The 17,563-nt window shown below is 54.2% G+C and overlaps 1 non-coding gene across 1 annotated transcript; it reads left to right on the top strand.

The window, feature by feature from the left end:
- Positions 1-11,452: 11,452 nt before the first annotated feature.
- Positions 11,453-11,643, top strand: LOC133354019 (U2 spliceosomal RNA). Its single transcript, XR_009756526.1, has one exon. It is a non-coding gene; the product is annotated as a U2 spliceosomal RNA (small nuclear RNA).
- The last annotated feature ends 5,920 nt before the right edge of the window (positions 11,644-17,563 follow it).

The following is a 17,563-nucleotide window of genomic DNA, read 5'->3' as shown; positions in this document are numbered from 1 at the left end:
ACCCACTATTTTGTCCTGTTTGTGTTGCGTTTGAATCACGTGTGCCATCTGTAGCGCCGGGTTTGGTTTCTCCTGTCTCATCTCATGCGATTGTCCTCCTTTGTGCTGTCTGACTCCATTAAACTCTTTCGGTTGTCATGTCCCGTTGGCGCCATTAGCCTGTGGGATTTTTTTTATTATCAAAGACTGGCATACGAGAGAGTCCGTGAGTATACGCCTCGAGTTTAATATACAAATCGCTACGCGCTTACATATGTAGTGGGTCAGAAACCAGGGAAGACACCAATTGAGCCACACAATATTTATTAACACTCTTGCTACAGGGTCCCTAACACAAAAGGGTAGCGGCCCCTTTATCCGATACCTGGGGAGGTATGGCCTCCGGGCTGCACGGGCCCAACACTGGGACCCTGCTAATTTCCCATCCTCCGGCTGGGACATAGGGGAGGCGAGGCTGAGTCGACCGTGCCAGGGTCTTCGGGTCCTGACCACTGGCCTCACTGAGCTCCGGCCCTTAGAAGGACGACGGAGCTTGGTGTCCAGGGTCCTATCTTCAGCCCAGGTTTTCGGAGTGGAGGTGACTGACTCTATCGTTCAGAGGTTCGACTTGTATACAGGTCTGGGGCTTGCTCCGCCCCGGCCCCGCCTTCCTTCCAGAACCTTCCACCAGGTCCTGGAAGGGTGACGTCATCCCCCAATCCCCCTGCCCGGGGTTTGTGGATTGTGTCCCAGGATCCGTTATCCCCGAGATCACCGTTGGCCCCTTTGGCCATAGCCCCTTAACATCGGCGTACCCACTCTTCCGCCCCCTGTTGACCCAATAGTGATGCTACCCACTTACAACATGGGGAGTGCGGATACGCATTCCTGCGGAGGGAGCTGGTAGGAACGTTGGGTTGCTCGGTCAATGGCCAGGGTCAACGGCGGCGTGGTGTATTCCGCAAATATGCCCGACTGTGAGGGCGGGCACAAGCCGGCGTGAGTAGGTTAAACGTTGAGTTTTATAAGGGCACCACGGGGTGACCAGCCCCACCCCACCCAGCCCCACCCCTCCCACCCCCCACTCAGTCCAACCCTCCCCACCCAGCCCCTCCCCACCCTCCCCTCCACCCAGCCCCACCCCTCCCATTTTTGGATTCACGACGGACGGACACAATAATCCCATGTGGGCTGGTGGAACCAGGTGGTTCCTTCCAGTATAACACCTCTACACATATATAGGATAGCGACACACAAGGTTGAGGAAAATAAGTCACAATTACATACGATTTGCATTTTCGAAGCTTTTAAATGTGACCACATCGCAATATGTTTTACTTGACCGTAAATCGGATAATTTATGAAAATATCGATTTATAACTCAGTCCAGGACTTATCACGCCACGGGTGTGTCCAGCAACGCCGCCACGTGGTGCAAGGCGGTACGGACTAATGCCAATGAGCGTTTGTGTGATGCCGCCGCCACGAAGCCGTTCGGCAGGCGCCCAAATCCCCGACCTCGCCACCACCAAGCAACGGAGCCAACTGTGGTGCCACAGCGACGGGGCCGCTCTGCCGAGCCAGGGAGCCGCCCGGCTTCCCCCACCGCACTGCCCCCAATCACCCGCCCCACATAAGCACACACCCGCACGCATCCCCCCCCCCCCCCCCCCCCCCCCCCCATAGAGCTGGAAGGGAAGGTTACCTGATCGACCGGTTTTTATCCGAGAGACCCTTATCGGGATTAATTCTCACGGTTTCCGGCGATCAGGGAATTGGATGACCTCCCCCGTGCTACGTGGTACCGCGGCGCTGCTGCCGGCCTTAATATGGTGTGGTCGCGGCGTGGGGCATTCGGCCACCGCGGTTGAGGCGCATTTCCCCCCACACACACCCTCACGAGTCGACGGGGCAAGCAGGGGAGGCACGGGACAGCATGAATAGCGGGGTCACAGGGGCTGTTGCGCATAGTCATGGAGGGTTGGGATAATTGCGCTTGAGCGCGCAAGCCCCATTGTTAGGAAGGGTAAGGGAGTAATTAGGATTTACGCCTTGCACGCAGCACACTGATTAGCATATCAACAGCGCCTGGGGACTGCCGTGCGCGGGCTTGGGGTGCACGAGCCCATTGTTCAGCGCAGCATCCCCTTTGGAGGTAGGGAGGATAAATAGAGGAGCGCAGAGGGGAAATCGCTCTCTTACTCCAGCGCCAGGCGACCAGACGCAGCTCGAGCCAGCGACCCGGACGTCCGTGCGACGCACCGAGGCACGCGGTTAACACAAGGATCAGCGGACCGCCGTGGACACTTAACAGTGAGTAAGAAGGGGAATTAGAATCATAGCCGATAAATAGGGAATAGGTACAGGTTTAGTGGAATAGGCCAGCCTCGTCGACTCACTGATTCAACATCAATTCGCAGGTGGCATATAATAAATCATTAATAGCGAAGCGTGGTCTCGCGTGATCTTGTCGTGCAGTGTGAGCGTGTGGGTGCGCTGTGTGCACAGTGATTCGCCACGTGAGTGAGCGCTGCGCAGAGCTGAGCGCGCGGGTTGCGTGTGGGAACGCGTGTGGTACTGTGTGTGCGTAAGCTCGCGGCGTGCGTAATCGGCGTACCCCAGGTGCGCGATTGTAACGTGAGCGGCCAGCGCGGCGCAGAGAAGCGCAAGAGTGAGTGCCGTACAGAGCTGTGTGTGTGGGTGTGCGCGTACGTAATTAACCATGCCTGCTACGCGGACCCGCGGTGGAGTGGAACCCTCGGGCGACGGCTCCCACACCATGGGTGAGGAACTTAGCAGCGGTTCGCTTAGCAGCGGGGGGGCGATTGATGATGCTAGCCCGGCCGTTAGCATTATCGAGGGAGGGATTTCGGGGGCTAGCGACCCCCACAAATTGGTGTCAGAAGTGGGATGGACCCCCGCGTTACCTCACGCTAAAATAAGACTAATATTTACCGGCCGGGGGGCCCCTTCGTGGAAGGCATTCGCCCGCAATCTCTTAGGGGCCAAGGAAATTAATGGATGGACGGACGCGCAGGCAGTACGTCAACTTAATATGAATCTTGATGGGCGGGCAGCCGATTTTGTAGAAGCGTTACCCGCGAGCGCACAGACACAGCTAGAGGAGCTGATGCACCGACTCGATCAGCGCTTTGGCACGCGTGACGAGGAGGAAGCAAAATCGGCCTTAGAGGCGCGCCGGCGCCAACCTGGCGAAGATCTACGTGATTACGCCGAGGATGTGCGCGAGTTAATAAAGATCGCACGCCCGGGGTACGCAACTGATGTTATTGAGGAACTGGCCGCCGAGAAAATCCAGCGGTACCTGTCTCGCACGGCGTGGTGGCAGCCAGACATGAGCTGCCCACGTCTTCCCTTTAACACCCTTGTCGAGCGCGCACGTAAGTGTGAAAGAATTCACAGCGAACGCGCGCAGCTCCGGGGGCTGGGACGAGAGCGCGCCATTGCGAGCCTGCTCTCGGAAGACGAGGAGGAGGAACAGGAGCTCGCGAGGAAGGTAAGGGGCCGGGAAAGAGAGCCTCCAGTGTCCCGCGAGACAACCCCGGGATGGGTTGCCGGTATACAAACGGGTATAAAGGATGTCTCCGGCCAGGTAAACCAGGTACGCGAGGACGCAAATAAAAATATGAAGACCCTCCAGTCTGAGATGGGTGAACTACGCTCGACAGTAGGGGGACTAGCCGGGAGGGTGTCCCAATTAGAGTCCGATTTGGGACAACTGCGTACTGGGAGAGGGAGCGGACAGGGGACCCGCTACGGAGCCGCCGCCCCTCCCCGGGCATGTTATATGTGCGATCGCCGAGGGCATCTAGTGAGGGACTGTCCTCAGGTCGCCCGAGCTAGACAAGAGCTAAGGTCAAACACTAAGGCCCCCTTAGAGAGGGGACCACCGGGGGGTGAAATCGACGTAGCCCCGACACAAACAAGGTGTGAGAATAATGGCGAGCGAGTGATCTCCACACAGGTTCCAGCAACAACGCCCACGGAAACGGTGACTCCTGGCGACTGGCTGCGGGAGCTGGTGGCGGGGATCACGGGGGCCACGTCGCTGGTGGAAGGGGAGGTTAACGGAGTGCGTACCCGAATCCTGCTGGACACGGGGGCGGTGGCCTCGCTCGTGAGCGCAGCACACTGCAGCGCGATCGGGGTCGACGTGCGTCACCTGCAGGCACCGGACCGCGCGCTGCACACGGCGAGCGGAGCCGGAATGGGGCTGCTGGGGAGAGCCACCCTAGAGGTCCGCATAGGCAGTCAGGTGTGCACCCAGGAGTTCTACGTGTCGAGTGCGTTGTGTCACGAGTGTATCGCAGGTACCGACCTCTTAGAACGGCTGGGACTCAACGTGCAACCCCGCCAGCGATGCGCCACCATGGAGAGCAACGGCGAGCGGATACCGTTCCTGGGACGAGAACCGACGCGCCGCCGCTTTGCACCTGTGGCCGCTATCCTGACGACGGCAGTCACCATCGGCCCGCTCACCGAGATGCTGGTGCCGGTGGCAACATCCCCCACCGACCCCGCGCTCCGACCATCAGGGGAGGTAATGCTAACTCCTCACCCGGAGTTGGCAAAACGGTATGGGGTTGTGGGATTCCGCCACGTTGGTAAACGCAGATGGGGACCGATTGTTTATGCGGATGTTTAACCCCCACAATACCCCCGCGATACTGCGACGGCGCACCCCGATAGCCACAGTACACCCCCTGCACGCACGCCACTCTAACGACTCGGTGTTCGCACTCTGGGCTGAGGACCCCGGTCGTCCTGAGGGTGAGCAGGACCTGGCCTGGCGAGTCGGCCCGACTCCCCGAGCTGAGGTCGTTCCCCTGCTCGACGCGTTACATGTACCATGGGCGGACTTACCTAAGGGAGAGGCCGATCGGCTGCGCGAGTTACTGCGGGAGTATGCCGACGTGTTCAGCGAACACGACTCGGACGTGGGTCGGACCGACCTTGTTAAGCATCAAATTGACACCGGTGCAGCCCGACCCATCAAACTCCCTGCGTACCGAGTGGGCGCACCCGAACGCGCCCAAATCAAAGAGGCAGTTGGGGACATGCTTCGCGATAACATAATTCAGCCCTCGGCGAGCCCCTGGTCAGCCCCGGTGGTACTAGTAACGAAAAAGGATGGGTCAACCCGATTCTGCGTCGATTACCGTAAACTAAACGCAGTCACGCTCGGCGATGCCTTCCCCATACCTCGCATCGACGACACCTTCGACAGTCTCGCAGGAGCGCGGTATTTTTCCACCCTCGATCTGGCGTCCGGTTACTGGCAGGTGGAGATGACGGAGGAGGATCGGCCAAAAACAGCATTCACCACCCCGATGGGCCTGTTTGAGTTTCGAGTGTTGCCGTTCGGACTCACTAACGCGCCCGCGACGTTCCAGCGGTTGATGGAGTTGGTGATGCGGGGCTTGCAGTGGGAACAGTGCCTGATTTACTTGGACGATGTGATAGTGTTCAGTAGATCTTTGTCTGAGCATTGGTCCAGGCTTCGAGAGGTGTTCCAGCGACTGCGAGCGGCTCATCTCAAGCTCAAGCCACGTAAGTGTTACATCGCACAACGCGAGGTGGGGTACCTCGGGCATCGCGTCAGCGAGGCAGGCGTGCGCACCGATCCGGAGAAGGTACGCGCCGTAGTGGAGTGGCCACGGCCAAGGAATCTGACGGAGATCAGATCATTTTTGGGGCTCGCCACCTATTATCGTCGATTTGTAAAGGGATTCAGCGAGATTGCACGCCCCCTCACCCAACTCACCTCCCCTAAGCACCCCTACCAGTGGACGGGGGCCTGCCAGACGGCCTTCACCACTCTCAAAGACCACCTCACCCACGCCCCCACCCTCGCTTTCCCCGATTTTACCACCGATTTTATTTTGGACACCGACGCCTGCAGCAGCGGGCTGGGCGCGGTGTTGTCACAGGTACAGGATGGGACGGAACGAGTCATCGCGTACGCCAGCCGGACCTTGAGTGGGGCCGAGCTGAACTATTGCGTGACCCGCCAAGAGTTGTACGCCGTGATTTTCGCATGCAAACAATTCCGGCCGTATTTGTACGGCAGGAGATGTCGCGCACGCACTGACCATTATGCTCTGCAGTTTCTTCTTACATTCAAGGAGCCGCGGGGGCAGATGGCCCGGTGGTTGGCGCAGTTGCAGGAGTACAACCTGCAAATCGAGTATCGGGCTGGCCGGACGCATGCAAACGCGGACGCCTTGTCGAGGCGACCCACGGTGTACGCCGAGACGAGGGCGGAGGAGGCCTGCCCGTGTTTCACGGGGGGACGCTGCCGGCAGGCAACGGACCCCCGAGAGGCCGCGGCCACTGACCCCCCCCCAGCAAGGGAGAGTGCAGTGTGCGCCACAGAAACCCTCACAGGTGGCACTGAGGATCCCGTCGACCGCCCGGCAAGCGCGGGACCCGCGGCTCGGGACCCGATCGGACGGATCTAGGAGGACGTCGGCTGCGCCTTCCCGGGCCTAAACGACGAGCAGCTGAGACAGACCCAGCAGCGAGATCCGGATCTGGCGGCAGTGGAGGCGGCACTGCGGGAGGAAAAGAGCGCCCTACCAGGACCCTGGAGCGGTTTGTATGCCCGGTTGTGTGTGCGGAACGGAGTGGTACGGGAGTTAACCGAGGCCGGCCAGCCGGGGTGCATCTGTGTTCCTGCCCAGGTGCGACCCCAGCTGCTACGGCTGGTGCATGACCACCCACTCGGGGGCCACGATGGGGAACGACGCACTCGAGAGACCCTGCGTCGCCAGTATCTCTGGCCCAAATTGGCACAAGATGTGGCCGCCTGGGTGCAGGGCTGCCGGGCCTGTCAGCAGTGTGGGCAAAAGCCGGCGAGGTACCAGGTACCCCTGAGGCCGTTCCGAGTCAGTCGGACGAATCAGTTGGTCGGAATCGACCTGCAGGGGCCCTTTCCACGATCCCACCGGGGCAACCGGTATATTCTCGTAGCGGTGGAATACTTCACCCGCTACCCCGTGGCGGTGGCTATCCCGGATAAAACAGCCCTTGTAGTGGCCCGGGCCTTCGTGGAAAACTACGTACTTAAGTGCGGGATCCCCGAACGAGTCATTACCGACCAGGGTAGTGAATTCGAGGCCGAACTATTTCAGGCGCTGTGCCGAGAGTTCGGGATCCAGAAGGACCGAACCACGGCGTATCACCCCCAGGCGAACAGGATGGTAGAGAGGATGAACCAGACTCTGGCCGGGAAGCTTAAACGCATGGCGGCCGCGAATCAACAGGACTGGGACGAACACCTTCCCTATGCCCTGTTCGCCTACACCACCGCCGTTCACACCTCTACAGGACAGACCCCGTTCCTAATGATGTTTGGTCGCGAGTCTCGCCTGCCCGCAGATCTGCTGTTCGGTGTTCCTCCGCCGCAACGGGAGGAAGGGAGCCACCCCGTGGAGTACTTGCTGGAGACCCTGCGAGGGGCCAGGGGCCGAGCCTGCCCGCACGGAGAGGCCGCGCACCAGCGGCAAGAGCAGGGCGCCCGACCCCGTATGGAGCCCCCCTTCTACACTGCGGGCTCCGAGGTGTGGCTGTACACTCCCCGCGTCGGTGCCGGACAGGTGGGGAAGCTGACCACCTACTGGCGAGGACCCTGGATTGTGAGACGGCAGATCTCACCATGGACGGTGCTGATTCAGGGAGGAGAGAGGGGCCGGGAGATGGTGGTCAACATCCGCCGACTGAAGCCGTGGCGAGCAGCCCCCGAGGGGGGGAGCCCCGCCGTCCAAGTACCCCGAAACCCCGGGGTCCCCCCACCCCCCGTGCCCGGGGGCCTCGCGCAGTATATGGGCCCCACGGAGCCCCGGGCTCCGAGGGGCCCCGGGCGGGGCCGGGGGCGACGAGGACGGCGACCCTTAAACCCCACCGCCTCTGAGTTTGTTCCCCAGCCCGCAGGTGCCAGAGGCCGAGGGGAGCCGTTGGAATGGAGGAGGAGACCCCCGCCGGAGCCCCAGGAGACGGAGCCGCCACCCCCGAGGCCAACCACAAGGGCCGGGCGAATCCCGCGGACCCCGCGGCGATACCTCGTGGGGGCAACCCAGGCGAGGTGCTCAAGTCAACCCGGGACGGGGACTGGCACCCCGGGGGGCTATGTGGTGCCACAGCGACGGGGCCGCTCTGCCGAGCCGCCCGGCTTCCCCCACCGCACTGCCCCCAATCACCCGCCCCACATAAGCACACACCCGCACGCATCCCCCCCCCCCCCCCCCCCCCCCCATAGAGCTGGAAGGGAAGGTTACCTGATCGACCGGTTTTTATCCGAGAGACCCTTATCGGGATTAATTCTCACGGTTTCCGGCGATCAGGGAATTGGATGACCTCCCCCGTGCTACGTGGTACCGCGGCGCTGCTGCCGGCCTTAATATGGTGTGGTCGCGGCGTGGGGCATTCGGCCACCGCGGTTGAGGCGCATTTCCCCCCACACACACCCCCACGAGTCGACGGGGCAAGCAGGGGAGGCACGGGACAGCATGAATAGCGGGGTCACAGGGGCTGTTGCGCATAGTCATGGAGGGTTGGGATAATTGCGCTTGAGCGCGCAAGCCCCATTGTTAGGAAGGGTAAGGGAGTAATTAGGATTTACGCCTTGCACGCAGCACACTGATTAGCATATCAACAGCGCCTGGGGACTGCCGTGCCCGGGCTTGGGGTGCACGAGCCCATTGTTCAGCGCAGCATCCCCTTTGGAGGTAGGGAGGATAAATAGAGGAGCGCAGAGGGGAAATCGCTCTCTTACTCCAGCGCCAGGCGACCAGATGCAGCTCGAGCCAGCGACCCGGACGTCCGTGCGACGCACCGAGGCACGCGGTTAACACAAGGATCAGCGGACCGCTGTGGACACTTAACAGTGAGTAAGAAGGGGAATTAGAATCATAGCCGATAAATAGGGAATAGGTACAGGTTTAGTGGAATAGGCCAGCCTCGTCGACTCACTGATTCAACATCAATTCGCAGGTGGCATATAATAAATCATTAATAGCGAAGCGTGGTCTCGCGTGATCTTGTCGTGCAGTGTGAGCGTGTGGGTGCGCTGTGTGCACAGTGGTTCGCCACGTGAGTGAGCGCTGCGCAGAGCTGAGCGCGCGGGTTGCGTGTGGGAACGCGTGTGGTACTGTGTGTGCGTAAGCTCGCGGCGTGCGTAATCGGCGTACCCCAGGTGCGCGATTGTAACGTGAGCGGCCAGCGCGGCGCAGAGAAGCGCAAGAGTGAGTGCCGTACAGAGCTGTGTGTGTGGGTGTGCGCGTACGTAATTAACCATGCCTGCTACGCGAACCCGCGGTGGAGTGGAACCCTCGGGCGACGGCTCCCACACCATGGGTGAGGAACTTAGCAGCGGTTCGCTTAGCAGCGGGGGGGCGATTGATGATGCTAGCCCGGCCGTTAGCATTATCGAGGGAGGGATTTCGGGGGCTAGCGACCCCCACACAACCCCGCGTCCCCCTCACCTCACCTCACATGAACACACCCGCACGCATTTTCCCCCACCCATAGAGCTGGAAGGGGAGGTTACCTGGCCGACCGGTTTTTATCCGAGAAACCCTTATCGGGGTTAACTCTCACGTTTTCCGGCGATCAGGGAATTGGACGACCTCCCCCGTGCTACGTTGCGCCGCGGCGCTGCGACCAGCCTTAATATGGTGTGGTCGCGGCATGGGGCATTCGGCCACCGCGGTGGAGGCGCATTTTCCCCCCACACACACCCCCACGGGTCGACGAGACAGGCGGAGGAGGGAGGGGACAGCATGAATAGCGGGACCACATGGGCTCTTGCGCATAGTCATGGAGGGTTGGGAACATTACGCTTGAGCGCGCAGGCCCCATTGTTAGGAAGGGTAAGGGAGTAATTAGGATGTACGCTGCCAACGCCGCTCACTGATTAGCATATCAAAAGCGCCCGGAACCGCCGTGCGCGGGCTCGAGGTGCACGAGCCCATTGTTCAGCGCAGCATCCCTTTGAGGTAGGGAGGATAAATAGGGGAGCGCAAAGGGGAAATCGCTCTCTTCTCTCCAGGTCAGCGGACCAGCAGCAGCTCCAGCCAGCGACCCGGACGTCCGTGCGACGCATCGAGGTACGCTGTTGGCGCAGAGAGCAGCGAACCTCCGCGGGCGCCAAACAGTGAGTGGGGAGGTGAAATAGAATCATAGCAGATAAATCGGGAATAGGTATAGAGGTATCAGCGTAGGCCAGCCTCGTCGACTCACTGATTTAACATCTAGTTCCAGGTAGCGGATAATAAATCATTAATAGCTGATCGTGGCCTCGTGTGATCTCGTGTTATAAGTGTGAACGCGTGTGGCACGGTGTATGCGTAAGCTCTCGGCGTGCGTAATCGGCGTACCCCAGGTGCGCGATCATAACGTGAGCGGCCAGCGCGGCACAGAGCAGCGCAAGAGTTGGGTATCGCGTGTGGAGCTGTATGTGTGTGCGCGCGCGTTCACGACGTGTATGATACAGGTGCGCGATCATAACTTGCGTAGTCGGTGTGGAGTTGGAGTGCACGGAGCGGTGTGTGTGTGTGTGCATACGTTCGTTACGTGTCGGATACGGATGCGCATTGGTAACGTGCCGCACAGGGCTATACTGCGAGCACGGCGTTTGATTGACGATGATGTGCGCATATATGCTCGCAGCGTGGGAGCGCGGCGCGAGGCTGTAACAGTAGGGGCGTCGCGTTCGAATGCCGGCGAAACCGTAGCGGGTAATAGGGAGGTGGGGTAACGTGAACGGAATAGGGGATGCAGGCGGGAGGGACCCCAGGGGCCAACGGCCCCCACATTTGCGCGGGGTGATAATGTTTATCTGTAATTTTTTATTTTCGATATAAAAATCAGATGTCCGAATTTAAATATACGGTATAATGTAAAGCTGTATGCAATGTTTTAAAACCACAATTAAGATTGTGTCACATGTAATGTATCCGTTTGGAATTCATCATACACGGACCCATAGCGCAGATAACTTTTGGAATCTTTCCATAAATAATTGCGCAGGATTCTATCAATATGCTGTACTGTACTTATTATCAAACACGTGTAGTGTAGGTAGGATAATTCATGAAAGTATAAAGCGCTGAGATTAATTATCTTGAACATGAGAATCGATGACTAACATCAGTCTATTCACACACTCACGTGGGTAACACGCCACCAGGTGGCGCAAGGCGATATGGCCGTAATGACATAATTCCCATAGGCCATTGCGCGGCATTCTAACAACAACATTCTTTTACATTTTTCATGAAAACAAATTTACAGTTCCAAATTTTTACATCAAGTTATTTACAATGTTTAATTGTTCCGCGTATTGGTTGTATTCCATGTGATGATAGTTGTTTTCTGATAATCACGGTGTGACCCCATAGCGTAGAGAAAGAGTCTGTCGGTATGTGTACCCCACCACCAACGGCTTATAGTTATCGCTTCTCGGCCTTTTGGCTAAGATCAAGTGTAGTATCTGTTCTTATCAGTTTAATATCTGATACGTACCACATTGTGGTACCTTATATTAAATTGATTTTTGGGACAGGGAGATGGAATAGGGGCTTGCTCCGTCCACTCCGCGCATTAACCCGGTATTGCAGTACCTCCGGGAATGGTGCACCTCCCCGCTTGGGGAGGGAAAATGTGAAGCAAATGATAGAGATGTGTGCTACTAGTTTTGCACAGAGGATGCAGGCCTTACTGATGTTGAAACACAAAAAGAATGTATCCTGTTTGTATTGTGTGGGGTTGAGGCCAGTCTGGCCTCAACCCCATGGATTTTCCACGTTTGTCCTTGTACTGTCTTGACTTCACTGTGACCGTTTTCGGTAGCCTGTGGGAATGTGCATCAAGGATTCGCATTCATGAGTATACCCCTGGAGTTGAATCGCGACACACAATAGCATACGATATTTACTTTAAAAATTGTCAGCATATGACCGCATCTCAAGATGTTCTACTTAGGGACACCTGTAGTGTAAATCGAATGATTTAAAAATAAACGATTTCAATCATAGTACGCACAGGACTTTACATACTTATCGTGGCATTGTAATCATATAAAATCGGACACCCGACGAAATCACTGATCAGATATTTGCCGCCTATATATTGTGTTGTGGATCGTTAATCGAGGTCAATTGTATCGATGCCGCTCAGCCGATCCGGCGCCCAGCTCAATGTCCTTATTTATACGAATGCTTGCTATAATTTAATTAGGGGGGCTGTTCGATTTTGAGTGACGTCACCTGCTCCTGGCGTGATGCTGACCAACCCACCTCCTCGTGTGCAGTTTCCAGACTTCATTGGTGCAACTCGCTAGCAGCACTTTCCCCAACAGTCTGTTACAGGCTACACGGGCGAGCTTTGTCTTTGTAGAGCGGTGGAGCAGTGGTTAGCGCGCTGCCTCTACGAACCCGGCTAACCGAGTTCGATTCCCGCTCACGACCACCAACACCAGGTGACGATTATCTAAACCGGTCTTGGGTCTCCCCTAGGTCGACTCAGCCTCAAATGAGTTTCCGGCGCAGTGTGCAGTAAACATCGCCGCTGCGGAGACCAAGGCGGCCGGGCATGGTTGTTGACCACCCACCCCCTCGTGTGCCCTGCCGGCCTTCATAGGTGCTGCTTACTCGCTCTAACAGCACTTGCCCCAACAGTCTGTTACAGGCTGCACGGGGGATCTTTGTCTTGTTACCAGATTTGCGCTTCTTACCCTTCCAGCGCGTCTCATGGGTTTCGGGGAATGTGGCCAAAGGCAGCCATCTCTGTGATTTCTGTGCCTCTGTAGATTCACAGAACTCAAGAGAGAGGGAGATCAACATGGAGGGTGCCGCCGCGCGTTGCAGTCGGCTCCTGCCATTGCCTCTCCACTGCTGGATGAAGGCATCTTCCACCAGTCGCCCTCGCTCAGGGTGTATCGCTCCCACCGTCCGTCCATCTCTTGCACGTGAACTCATTCACTGCTTCGTCTCCACAGGGGTCGTCCTTTACGAGTTTACGGTTTTGGTTTACATTGTGTGTCTGGGGTGTAATGTAGTGGAGCAGGGGTCCTCAAACTTTTTAAACAGGGGGCCAGTTCACTGTCCCTCAGACCGTTGGAGGGCCGGACTATAGTTTAAAAAAAAACTATTAACAAATTCCTATGCACACTGCATATATCTTATTTTGAAGTGAAGAAACAAAACGGGTACAAATACAATATTTAAAATAAAGAACAAGTAAAGTTAAATCAACAAACTTGCCAGTATTTCAATGGGAACTATGGGCCTGCTTGTGGCTAATGAGATGGTCAATGTCCGGTTCCATATTTGTCACTGCTAGTCGTAACAAGTGATGCAAGTGTGCATCCGTTAGTCTAGATCTGGTTGGAGATTTCAAATGTTTAATTCTGGAAAAAGTCTGTTCACAGACATAAGTGCTGCCAAAGATGGTTGCCATTTTGAGTGCATGGTTCCTGAGATGAGGATATGTCTCAGAGGGGAGAGATGCATTGAAATTATGAAGGCTGCTTGACATGAATGCGTCTTTCAGAGAGTCACAATTCTGCAGTTCAGCCAGTTCCATTTGGTAAATTGTATCCACATTTTCAATGTCAATAGAAAATGGATTACGGAAAAGCTGTATGTCCTGTTCATGGAGATGAAGCTCTTTAAATCCAAATTGGAACTCCTTTTGCAATTTTTCCAGTGAATCCACACATGTTTTGTTTGGGAATGCAACCAATGGTTTTTCCGCTAACAGATTTTGAGTTGTGGGGAGATGGCAGAAGTTTTCCTCCTTCACTTGTTTGATGAGGAGGCCTAATTTTACTTCAAATGCTTTGACATGTGATTGCATATCACAGATGAGCTTCCCCTTTCCTTGAAGTTGCACATTGAAACTGTTGAGTAGCTCTGTTACATCTGTCAGAAAGGCAATGTGCCATTTTTATTCTGCATCATTGAGCTCTGGTACTTCTTTGTTTTTTTAAAGCAGAAAAGCTGTAATCTGTGGAAGTAAGTCATAGAAACGTTTCAAAACTCTCCCTCGACTCAGCCAACGGACTTCTGTGTGATACAAAACATCTTCATAGTCAACATTTAGCTCAGACAGAAATTCCTGAAATTGTCTGTGGTTTAGTGCATGAGCTCTAATGAAGTTAACACAAGATACCACAATTTTCATAACAGAGTCCCACTTCAGTGATTTACTACACAGCGCTTGTTGGTGGATGAGGCAATGTATGGCTATTGGATGAGAATGGTTATGTTTGTCCATCTCTTGGTTAATGCGAGCAATTACTCCTTTCTTAGACCCCACCATGCTAGGAGCACCATCAGTTGTCACACTGGCTAGTTTAGCCCAGTTCAGCTCCAAACTATTCACAGTTTGGCAAACTTTTTCATAGATATCCTCTCTTCTTGGTTCTTTCGGTAAAGTCACGTAGAAGGGAAGTAATAAAATAATAAAAATAAAACATAATAAAATAATTTTCACGACGTTTCGGCCACAACGCAAGCAGCCGTCCTCTGGTGAAAACCAGGTCTGTCGGGGAGACAGCGTCTGAATGAAACAGCACACGAGCTTGGAGCATATACATATGCAGCACGGGCATATGTAGTACTAATCACATTCCTGCATTTCCCATAAATATGCTAAATTCCTCTTGATATGCAAATTATTTTGTCAAGGCGCTCTTTCCCCCGTTTCCAACCCAGCTTATATATGCTCCAAGCTCGTGTGCTGTTTCATTCAGACGCTGTCTCCCCGACAGACCTGGTTTTCACCTGAGGACGGCTGCTTGTGTTGTGGCCGAAACGTCGTGAGAATTATTTTATTATGTTTTATTATTTTGTTATTTCCCTTCTATGTGACTTTACCGAAAAAACCAAGAAGATGAATCCCTGCAGTCACGAAAGCTTTAAATCGAAAGATATCCTCTCCTGTAGATGTTCCTTTGATGCTTTGCAGTGCAGCAAGCTCTTCTGTGACTTCGAAATAGTCATTCGTCCCACGAATAAAAATTAGAAGTTGTGCAGAATCACGAACATTATTGCTTTCGTCGAGTGCCGAGGAAAAATAGGAAAGTTTTTTTGTGGAGTTTTGCAAATGCTGATGCAAATTGTCTCCCATTTCTTCAATCCTCCGTGTAATTGTAGGTCCTGAAAGACTCACTGTACTAAATAAATCGGCCGTCTCTGGACACATCTCTTTGGCAACAGAAAAAAGGCATTCTTTAATAAATTCTCCCTCCACGAATGGTCTGCCAGTGCACGCTATTAGCTTGGCAACTTGAAAACTTGCTCGCAGTGATGAAATATTTATCTGCTTCTGCTTCACAAAAGTATTTTACTGAGTTGTTAATGTATTTTTCAGTTTTCATATTTTATCTTTTCTCACTTCTCCGACCAAACAATCATATTTATCTTTATGTTGAGTTTCATAGTGTCGACGTAAATTGTATTCTTTGAACACAGACACTATATTCTGGCATATCAGACACACAGCTCTTTCCTTGTACTGCATGAAAAAGTAATCATAAGTCCACTGTTATTTGAATATCCTACACTCCGAGTCAATTTTTCTCTTTCTTGACATCATTGTTTCCTAGGGAGTCAAAATTGCTATTAGTAAAATACCAATATATATAGTGCTACAAAAACAATATACCAGCAATAACTTTGCCCACACAGAGACATACAGACTGCACTGCCCATCAATGCAGTCTGATTGGGGGAACTCCGCCCCCTCTCCCTCTTCCACCAATGACCGTCCTTCTCATGTAGAAAAAAAGTAACAGACAGGCAGCGGCGGAAAAAACACCCGGCGGGCCGGATAAATGTCCTCGGCGGGCCGCATGTGGCCCGCGGGCCGTAGTTTGAGGACCCCTGTAGTGGAGCATGGTGTAAAGTGAGTATTGTGTGTGGAGGGTGTCATGCAGTGTAGTATACAGTGTAGTGTTGTGTATAGTGTAGTGTCTTTAGTTTGTGGTTTATAGTGTAGTGTCTGTAAGTGTGGTGTATAGTGTGCAATAACGTGGATAGTACAGTCTGTGTCATATATAGTGTAGTGTGAAGTGTCAAGTATAGTTTGAATAGTGTTTTGTACAATGTATATTGTGTACTGTGTGTGGTTTATGTGGTGTAGCATATAGTGTGTATAATAAGTCCATTTGATGGCGTGATGTATTGTGTAGTGTGTGGCGAAAAACACATTTCCTAGGGGTTGAGCCATACTTCATCACGCTGGTGAGTGTAGGGTGGTAGCAGGATCAGTTCAGATATCACTAGCCAGTGATGCTCCCCATAGCTGGCAATTAAATTGAGATTGTAGGCTTCATAGACTCTATCATGGAGCTTTTGTGGTATTGTAGCCACACACTGTTGGACATTGTATATTTAAGTGCAGAATTAATGCATTCAAATGTAGTGGTTGTAATCGAGCTATTTAGTCCATGGGCCAGAGCAGTAATTGGTACAACGTAAGGTAGCATGTTTAGTCGCACCTTCGGATAAATACGCCTGAGTGTGTTACTTGATAACCCGCACCTCCGATTAGCACACTAGGCTACATACGATGCTAAAAAAATGCAACATACATACAACACCACTCATTTCACATGATTCTCAAATAATTCAGTTTTTCCCCCCGTATTGCAACCACTAAAAATTATGCCATCTCGTGGATTAAGTGGGTATGAACTTCTGAACTGCATGGCAAAACAGCCATCAAAATTAACTACTTTTTAAAACAAAAATAATGCAGTAGTCATTTCATAGGTTCACGTTGCTGTTTGGATGTCCCTTGGCTATTAGATCTGGACATGGCCTTACGAACTAGATACAGAATCATACCCAAGAATAAGAAATTGATTCAAACTTTTTTTTAAAGTACGTATTCTTATATTCACAAAACTATAAAATGTACACATTTACAATGGTAATAATCTTCTTTGTGGATGTGGGTGTGGTGCTGGCATTGCTGGACCGTGTTGTGTCAGCGGTATTAATCAGGACCCGGTGTGCATCGCCCTTGCAGTGGTGGCAGCGGCGCGTGCCGATGATTAGCTTGACCATGTGTTAGGGCCGCTGGCCCCCGGGTCCCCTCCCGACGAGGGGCCGGCCAGAGGGGGCCCGCCGTCCCCGGACTGCTCACTCGCGTGAGAGCTGCTGCTGCGTCGGTCATCACTGGTAGAAGAAGGGCTGCCGCTCGAGGCTGTAGTCCCTGAGCCGCACCCCCGCGAGTCCGCGGATCCTGCCTGTCAGGCATAACTCGGGGCTGGCGCACGGCCGCCTGGAAACACTCTGTTGCTTCCCAACCAATCAAACGCGACCCCTCCACTCACACAACCCCGCGCACCAATCACACGCGCTGAACGGTGGGGTCAGGGGTCGGAGGGCAAACGACGTCATTCGCGCACGCTTTGCCGCCGGGGGTGTGTAATAGAGATTGTTTAAAGGGCCGTGGGACAGGTGTTCGCGGTGGGTGTGAGCCCTCACGCAGCATGGGTATCCACAGCCACAGAACGGAGCGTGCACCCGCGGAAGCACCGACCACCCACGTT

This window comes from Lethenteron reissneri, chromosome 45, assembly GCF_015708825.2.
Source record: "Lethenteron reissneri isolate LAM-NWPU_2019-01 chromosome 45, ASM1570882v1, whole genome shotgun sequence".
Lineage (NCBI taxonomy): Eukaryota > Metazoa > Chordata > Hyperoartia > Petromyzontiformes > Petromyzontidae > Lethenteron > Lethenteron reissneri.
Note: the sequence above shows the minus strand (reverse complement) of the source record. Positions and strands in the feature narration are given on the sequence as shown.